The following is a 9,499-nucleotide window of genomic DNA, read 5'->3' as shown; positions in this document are numbered from 1 at the left end:
GCTGGAAAGACAGCTGCTAAGATGCCTGTGCTGAGTCTATCCCCCACACTGCCCACAGACACCATCTTTCCTGGGTCTAGTACACCCTCCATATGGCATCAGCCTTGTGGGATATACTAGTAACACCCTTCCAACTTCCTTTGACCCCACTCTCCCAAGCTTGAGCACTGCAGAGGAGTCTGCTGGTGTGGCCAGACTGTGTCCACAAGGCAATTATCCAAGGAAGACTCGTGAGAAAGTCCAGACAAGCTCAGGGGGTGTCAGAGATGTGCAGGAAAAGACTGAGTTGTGTGGCTCTACCTGGTGACTTACAGAGTACCTATTCACACAACTCACATATTGGCAGGGGCTCTTTGAACCTAAAGGGCAGCCAGCAAGTGGAGGCAGATATTAGGGTGCTCAGAGAGACTGCACTTTAAGAGACCTACTACTTAAGGCCACCAAACCGATACTGAAAGACATAGCAGATCTACCTAATATAAAGAAACAAATACAGAGTCAAAAAAAATTCCTTAATGAAATAACAGGAATAATTCCCAGAATAAGAACTAAATGAAATAGAGGCAATCAATCTACCAGATACAGAGCTCAAAGCAATGGTTATAATGTTGTTCAAGAAACTTAGGGATATAGTCAATAAACTCAGTGAGAACTTGAACAGAGATAGAACGCACACAAAAAAAGAACATAAAAACCATTAAAAATGGTCAGAAAAGAAGAATGCATTATTTGAAACAAAGACTATTCTTGAAAGAACAATACAGCAGATTAAGTTAAGCAGAAGCTCAGATCAATGATTTCGAAGTGAAGATAGCAAAAAAAAATCAGAGAAGAAAAAATTAAGAATTAAAAAAATGAGGATAGAGAGACCTCTGGACAACATCAAGTATAACAACATATGCATCATAGGGGTACCAGAAGGAGAAGGGACAGAATGAGGGATCAAGAACATATTTGAAGAAATAATGACTGAACACTTCCTTAATTTGGTGAAGAAATAAGCCACACAACTTCAGAAATTGCATAGAGTTTGCAAAACAAAATGAACCCAAAGAAACAACAAAATGAACCCACAACAAGTCACATCATAATTAAAATCACAAAGACTAAAGATAATGATTCTTAAAAACAGCAAGAAAGAGATGGTTACCTACCAAGAGGTATCCCATAAGACTGTTAGCTAATTTCTCAACACAAATGTCTATGGCCTGGAGGAACTGGCATGAAATATTCAGTGATGAAAATCAGGAACCTACAATCACACTACTTTACCCATTAAAGTTATCATTTAAAATCGAAGGAGGAATTAATAGCTTCATAGACAACAAAAAGCTAAAGGAGTCATTATCTCCAAAGCAGTATTACAAAAAATGTTAAAGGGTCTTGGAGAAGAAGAAGGAGGGGGAGGAGGGGGAGGAGGAAGGGGGGGGAGGAGAAGAGGAAGAACAACAACAACAACATCAATAAAAACAACTCAGAGGAATGTAATTATAAAGAATAACATGGCAATAAATATGTACCTATCAATAATCATTTTAAATGTAAATTGCTTAAACGCTCCAATTAAAAGATATAAGGTAGCTAAGTGGATAAGAAAGCAAGGCACATATACATATATAGTGTCTATAAGAGACCTCCCTCAGAATGAAAGACATACACACACTGAAAGTAAACAGATGTATAAAGATATTTCATGGAAATGGAAATGAAAAAAGCTGGAGTAGGAATGCGTATATCAGACAAAAAAGACTTTAAAACAAAGGCTATAAACAAAGGCTATAATAGACAAAAATGGATACTACATCATGATAAAGGGAGCAATCTTACAACAAGATATAACCCTTGTAAACTTTTATGCATCCAACATAGGACTACCTAAATATAGAAAGCAAATATTGGTGGACATAAAAGGACAGGTCCACAGTAATACAGTCTTAACAGGGGATTTTAACACACCATTGACATCAATGGATAGATCTTTCAGACACAAAATCCACAAGAAAATAGCAGCCTTAAATGACACTAAATTGGATGGATTTTATCAATATTTTCGGGTCATTTCACCCCCAGGCAATACATTAAAAAGATCATATACCATGATCAAGTGGGATTTATTCTGGGATGCAGAGTTGGTACAATATTTGCAAATCAATAAATGTGATACCCCCCCAAAATGAAATGAATGATAAAAATCAGATGATCATATCAATAGGTACAAAGGAAGCATTTGATAAAATCCAGCACCCACTTGATAAAAATGCTCAGCAATGTGGGAAATGAGGAGAACATACCTCAACATAATAAAGGCCATATATGATACTGTAAGCAATAATTCAGTCTTCAATTTATATGTTGCTATTATACAGAAATGCATTTGTTTTTTTGTGTATTAACCTTATATTCTGTGGCCTAGCTATCTTCATATGTTGGTTCTAAGATCTTTTTTTTTCCCATAGAATTTTCTATGTATACAATTTTACCATTATATTGCCATTTCTACTTATATATGGTTATTTGTTTATTTTGGCTTTATTTCACTAGCCATGACTTTCAGCTCCATGTTGAATAGAAGTGGTACAAGCAGTCTTCTTTACCTTGTTCTCAGTATCATAGGGAGAAAAATTAGTCCTTTAGGTTTTATCATATTGAGAAAGCCCCCCATCACACCTACTTTGCTAAAAATTTTTATCATAAATGAATGTGGAATTTTATATTTTTCCTGTACTTAATTATATAAAATTTCTTCTTTAATCTGCTAATGTGATATGTTAATTAATTTTTAAATGTTAAAACAACCTTGAATTCAGTTCTGAGATAAATCCCATTCTGTTATATATATTATCCAACTATAAATGTCCAGATTCCATTTATAATGTTTTGTCAAGATTTCTGCATATATATGTCCATGAATGACATTTGACTATGACATCAAGGTTATGTTAGCCTCATAAAACTGAGTAGTACTCTAACTCCTTTTCCTGAGCACATTTTTTTTGTAAAAAATTGGACTATTTCTTAAGTGTAAGTTCAAGTTTTAAGTTAGTAAACCTAGGTCTGGAATTGTATTTTGAAAAGATTTTAAATTACAAATTCAACTACTTTAAATGTTATTGTGTTATTAAGTTTTAAAATGGATCTATACATTTTAAGTTTTTAAAATTCTTGGCATATAGTTATTCATAGTATTTTCTTATTAATTTTAATGTCCATAAAATCTGCAGTGATAGCCCCTTTTACATTTCTAATATTAGTAATTTGTCATTTCTGTTTTCTTTTAAAATTTTGGTCATTTTGGCTGGGACAGCTATTCTCTGTTGGGAACCATTCTGCCTGGTTTCAGAAGCTGTAATCTGCCCTCCCCCACCCCCAGCTGCCCTCATGGCTAAGGCTGGGTGAGCGACCTTCAGACCTTAAGCCACCAAGAAGACAATGCTTATGTCCCTGGCATGAGTGCTGCTCCTGCTCCTTTTTCCATAACTGGCCCCCAATGCTTGATTGGTTAGCCAATGATGGGTAAGATTCCCCAAGCAGGGTACGACCTAAGACAGGCATGGCCATGGGGAGGCCTCAGGGAAGGACATGGGGGGGCTACAGTAAAAGAGGGTAATGAACCCTTGCCCCTTGACTTTGACATAGCCTAAGTCCTCATTCTGTCTTTGAGAAGTCTCCTAATCTCCTGACTGCCTTACTTCCCCAGCCTGACTTAAGCCTGAAACAATGACAGAGGGCAGGGCAGCCCTATTCTGGAAAGGGTGTGTGTGTGGGGGGTTTCCCGGGTGATCAGGTTGAAGAAAGAATACATAAAATCTTGTGAAACCTGCTCTGCTAAGAATGCTCTCAATTAAATGGTAAGGGTCTGAGCAGGAAATGAGTTTGTTTCCCAAAGTTTTGTAGCCCTTTAGCTAACAGATCCTGATTCAGAATAAGCCCTCATAGTTCTTTGTATGCTATCTATTGTCTGATCTTTACTGCCTAACAATGATTAATGAACTTTACTTGTATGCCTGTACAAATTGAAACCCAATAAAAACCTGTCAAGGCAAGGTTCTGGGTGCTTTCCTCTTGAGAGAGTGGCTAGGCTACTCTGAGGTCCTCTCCCCTCAAGAGAGTAGCTGTGTCGTCTTTTTTCCTCCACAGGACTAGGTAGTCCATGTGAATTTGTCTCTTATCTTCTCCATAATGCCGTGGACACTACAGGCCGGTGGCTGTGTCAATTCTGTAACATGGTTCTATGAAAAAAATTAAGCTCTAAGCTCAAAGGCATCCCTTACATAAAATAAAATAATTTTTCCCTAAGGATTAAAATACTATTCCCTACGTAACTTCCTTAGAAAAAGCAGAGTAAATAGACAATCCATTAATATTTTAATATTTCTTGAGTCTAATTCTCTTGCAGAACTCCAGTTGAGAAAGACCAAATTTCAAATTTATTTATCTTCTCTGATAATTTTTTTGTTTCACTTGTTTGTTTCTATTATTTTTCATTTTCTGCTTATTTTCTATTTCATCCATTTCCACTTTGTTATTGCCTTCCTTTTATTTATACAGCATAACTTGCCCTTTGTCTATCTTCCTAAAATAAAAGAATGGGTGGTTGATTCGAAACAATTCCTTTTTAAATACAGTATAAGCATTTGCCACAATAAATTATCACTTAAACAATGTTTTATCTGCACCCCCACAAAATTTGATACTTTGTTTTTATTACCATTGAAATATTTTCTAATTAGCTTTTTAATTTTATTTAGTGTATGGATTATTTAGAAGGATGTTGCTAAATTTGCAAATATTTAGCAAATTTAGGACTGCCTTAGCTGTGTCCCATAAGTTTTGGATTGTTGTGAGTTCATTTTCCTGTGTTTCCAGAATCTTTTTTGATTTCTTCCTTGATCTCTTTCTTGACCCATTCATTGTTTAATAGCATGCTATTCAATCTCCACGAGTTTGAGTGTTTTTGAGTTTTTACCTTGAGGGTGGTTTCTCATTTCAGTTCCTTGTGGTCAGAGAAAATGCTTGATATGATTTCAACTTTCTTGAATTTATTTAGGCTTGTTTTTTGTCCTTACATGTGGTCTATCTTTGAAAATGTTCCATGTGCATTTGAAAAGAATGTATATTTTGCTTCTTTGGGAATGAAAGGTTTATATATATAGTTAATTCCATTTGATCTAGGGCATTGTTCAATACTGCAATATCTTTGTTGATATTTTGTTTGGGAGATCTGTCTGTTTTTGACAGTAGAGTGTTTAAATCCCCTACTATAATTGTGTTGCTATCTATAGCTTTCCTGAAGTCCTCCAAGATTTTCCTTATATATTTGGATACTCCTATGTTGGCTGAATATATATTTACAATGTTTATGTCTTCTTGGTGAATTCTTCCCTTGAGTATTATGAAGTGACCTTCTAGTTCTCTTTTTATGGCCCTTGTTTTGAATTCTATTTTGTCTGATATGAGTATTGCTACCCTGCCTTTTTTTTTTTACTGTCCATTTGCTTGGAATATTTTTTTCTAGCCCTTACTTTCAGTCTGTGTAGGTGTTTTGTTCTGAGATAGGTCTCTTCTAAGCAGTTATTGTATGGATCATGTGTTCCTAGCCATTCAGCTATTCTATGTCTTTTGATTGGAGCATTTAATCTATTTACTTTTAAGCTTATTATTGATAGGTACTTATTCATTTCTATTTTACTTCCTTTGTATCTGTGTTGCTCTATCTCTCACTCTTTTTCCCCCCTTTTCTTAAAGTGGCCCCTTTAGCATCTTTTGCAGAGCTGATTTTGAGGAGGTTTATTTTTGAGGCTTCTTTTGGCTGGGGAACTCTTTATCTGGCCTTCCATTTTAATTGAGAGCCTTGCTGAATAGAGTAGTCTTGGTTGCCGGCCTTTGGTTTTCATTATTTGGAATATTTCTTGCCATTCTCTTCTGGTCTGGAACATTTCCATTGAGAATTTGGCTGGTAGCCTTATAGGGGCTCCCTTGTATGTTTCTTCCTGTTTTTCTCTTGCTGCCTTTAAGATTCTCTTTTTGTTTTGGAGTTTTGCCATTTTAATTATAATGTGTCTTGAAGTGGGCCTTTTTGGGTTCCTCTTGATTGGGACTCTCTGTGTTTCCTGGATTTGTGTGACTTTTTCTGTCATCAAGTTTGTGAAGTTTTCTATCATTACTTTTTCAAACAGGTGTTCTAGCCCTTGTTTTTTTCTTCACCTTCTGGTATCCCTATTATACAGAAATTACTACATTTTATCTTGTCCTGAAGTTCCTATAACACCTCTTTGATCTTTCTGAATGTTTTTCATTTTCTTGCTCTTTCTGGCTGTTTTTTTCTACATTGTCCTTCAGCTCATTGATTCACTCCTCTGGTTCATTAATCCTGCTTTTCATTCCTTCTACTGTGTTCTTCAGTTCAGAAATTGTATTCTTCATTTCCTCTTGGTCCTTGTTGGTAGTTTCTATTCCCTTTTTTTCATGTTGATGTGGTTTGCAGTAAGTTACTCATAGTTTCTCTGTAGTTTTGATAATTATCTGTGAGCTCATTGAGGTTCCTTCTAGCCATTGTTTTGAAATAAATATCTGATAGTTGACTTGCTTCTATTTCATTTTGCATTCTTTTGAGGCTTCCTCCTTTTCTCGCATTGGGGGTTTATTTCTTATTATTCCCATTGTTTGTGAAACTTTTCTTGTTTGGCTCTGCTTCTTAAATTGATCTGTTCTGGCTCCCTGGGTTTGTGATGTGAGACTTGTGAGATTCAGTGGTGCTGTCTCCTTGATCCACTGAACTCATTGCTCTTGGGCTGTCATTTTTGTTGGCTCTTGGATGTCTTTGGGTTTTGATTGTTGTCAGGTCTTTCTCTGGTGAATCCTTCCCTCTAGCTGGTTAACTGAGGGTTACTCCACCTATCACATCTTGTGTACTGTTTTGCAGGTGCAGACAGGTTGTGTTGAAGCTGGTTCTTCTGTCTGTCCCAGGTTTTGAGGCTTCTGTCTCACTATTGTTCAGTTGTTTTTTCTGGATAATTTCTCCACCATTTAGTTATACTTCCAGATTGGTTCTGGTTGGAGGTTAGTGTGGCTTCCACTCACTCCTTCACCATCTTCTTTTATTAACCGTTGGTGGTTCCTTTTTTTGGTGGGTTCTCTCTCCCAGCAGATATACTGGTGTTCACAGCTCCCACCTACTCTTTTATGTGATCAGTTGGAGGGGGAAGGCAAAATGGATTAAAACAGCAGGAGTGTATTCTATGGGACTTCAATTACCAACCCGTAGAGAAGAGATAGGTGATCTTTGAATAAGGATAGTGTTAACTGTGATATTTTGCCTAACTAGCCACTTTTTAGAAAGGGTAGAAATAAAGATAAGACTCTTGTTAGAGTGGGTAAGGATTGTGAGTTGAATCCAGAAAACAGTGAGTTGTGGGAGGTTAGGTTATGGATGTTATAGTGAGAGTAAAGGATAGAAAATGGGTGTGGTGTGCAAGATAATAGAGTTAACCACAACAGTAATAAAGTTCAGGAAGACAGTGAAATGGGCTAAGATGTGGGAGGGCTGCTGTGTAGAATTTACAATTGTGTAGAACAACAATTATTTAGAATAATGCTGGAACAACAATCATATGAAATAATCTATATGATCTGAATAACAGGAATAGGAACTGTAAGACCTAGAGTAGTGTACCAGTGAAACATAAGTGAAGTGAAAAAAGTAAAATTAGAAATACACTATGAAAGAGAGAACAAGGAAAACCAGTCAAAAATGTAATTAAGCAAAGAAAGAAAACCAAACAGAAAGAAGAGAAATTTAAAAACTACTAATAAAATAAAATAAGTAAAAATAATGAAAACATATTAATAATGCAAATAATCAATAACATGTGAGTTCTCTGGAATAGCAAAGTGAAATCTGTCTCAGTTTCTCAATTGCTGGGATTAGACTTGTGATCTTTCTTTGGGTTTGACTCTGGTCCTTGAACAGCTCCAGGTCTTATTGTCTCAGGTGGTAAAAAAAAAAAAGTGGAAAGAAAGAAATAAACAAACAACCAGAACAGGAACAGAATCAGAGAAATGGACATCACAAGAAGGAATTTCAGTGGGGAGTGGGATGGAAGAAATAGGGGAGAAGTAGCATAATTAGTAGCCATAAAATAGAGGGGGTGAGATAAAAAATGGTATAGGAAACAAAGGACTCAAAGAACTTACATGTACAACCCATGGACATGAACTAAGGGGCTTAGGGATGCTGGAGGGTTGGCCGGGCAGGGCAGAGGGTAGATAAAGGGGGGAAATTGGGAAAACTGTAGTAGCATAATAAATTAAAAATACTTAAAAAATAATTTAAAAAATACATAGAAAGAAATGTCCCCTGCTGACTTTAAACCAGCCAAGTGAGTTCTGCTGGTCTTTCTGGCTGCAGCAGGCTGATGTGGGTTGGGTTTTGATTTTCTTCCTTCCTATGCTTTTGTGATGATGGGGCCAAGTCTGGGCCTCACTATTCTCAGTTGCTAGGCCTCTAGCCCAGTTCTTCAATTCACTGCCAGGCCCCCAGTGCCCTTCTGTGCTGGGCCTACACCTTCAGTCTACCAGTTGTGTTGTCCTTGAGGTGTACCAATTAGGGGTGATTCACACACCACCTTCTTGCTCCTTGCTGTCCTAGGTACTAGGCACTCTCAAAGTCCCTTCAGGGTAGTTCAGACCTCTCACTGAGTTAAGTCTTTCTGGGGTCTGCTGACTCCCTGAGCCCTGCTACTCTTCTCTGCAGGAGGGACTTCCTCCTTCCTCTTAGTGAGCCAATCTGGTGGCAAGGGGCTGGGGTACAGTTGCCTATAGCAGGACCGGGCACAGGCTGCTGTGGTGGTAAGTTAGGGTGCTCCCTGGTCTCAAGCACTCAGGCATGGGTCATGGCATGGCCAAGGTCACTGAGGAAGATTGGCTGCTGCAGGAGAGTTTCCTAAACAGCCACAGAGAGCCTCTTTTTTGAATAAAATCCTCCTCTGCAACCCTGCTGCTCCCAACAAGCACCTGGCCTCTTACACAGCCCAACTTTTCAACCAGACCAGAGACTGTATGGGTCAGGGACTGTCATGGCCTAATTCTGCTTCTTGCTCCAGGCATCATCTGGCTCCTCAGTCTCTTTGATAATGATCCAGTTGGTGTCCACAGTCTCAGTGGGTGTTTACTGCCCCTGTGTATCTGCCTCTTCATCTGTATTCCTCCCAGCAACTTTAAGCATCCAGGTCCATCCTGATGCTGTTCTGTCTTCCCTGTTTGGCAGGGTAGGGAGCTGTTGATTTGGCTTTTGTCCAAAGATTCTACGGTAGGTGCTGTAAGGTGCCAGGCTTGGGGCTGCAAAGGCCCTGGTCCCTGTGCTGGTTCTAGGGACCTTACCGTCCCAAAGCAATCTCCTTACCATCTATTTTTCACTGTCCTCTATAGTTGTGGCCCCCAACCTTCATATATGCTGGCATTGTGTTGGCTGTTCACTCTGTTCCTCTGAAGATTGGCCAGG

This window comes from Artibeus jamaicensis, unplaced genomic scaffold, assembly GCF_021234435.1.
Source record: "Artibeus jamaicensis isolate MK-2021 breed Jamaican fruit bat unplaced genomic scaffold, CSHL_Jam_final scaffold_1964, whole genome shotgun sequence".
Taxonomy (NCBI): domain Eukaryota; kingdom Metazoa; phylum Chordata; class Mammalia; order Chiroptera; family Phyllostomidae; genus Artibeus; species Artibeus jamaicensis.
The sequence above is the reverse complement of the archived record's forward strand: the minus strand, read 5'-3'. Positions refer to the sequence as shown.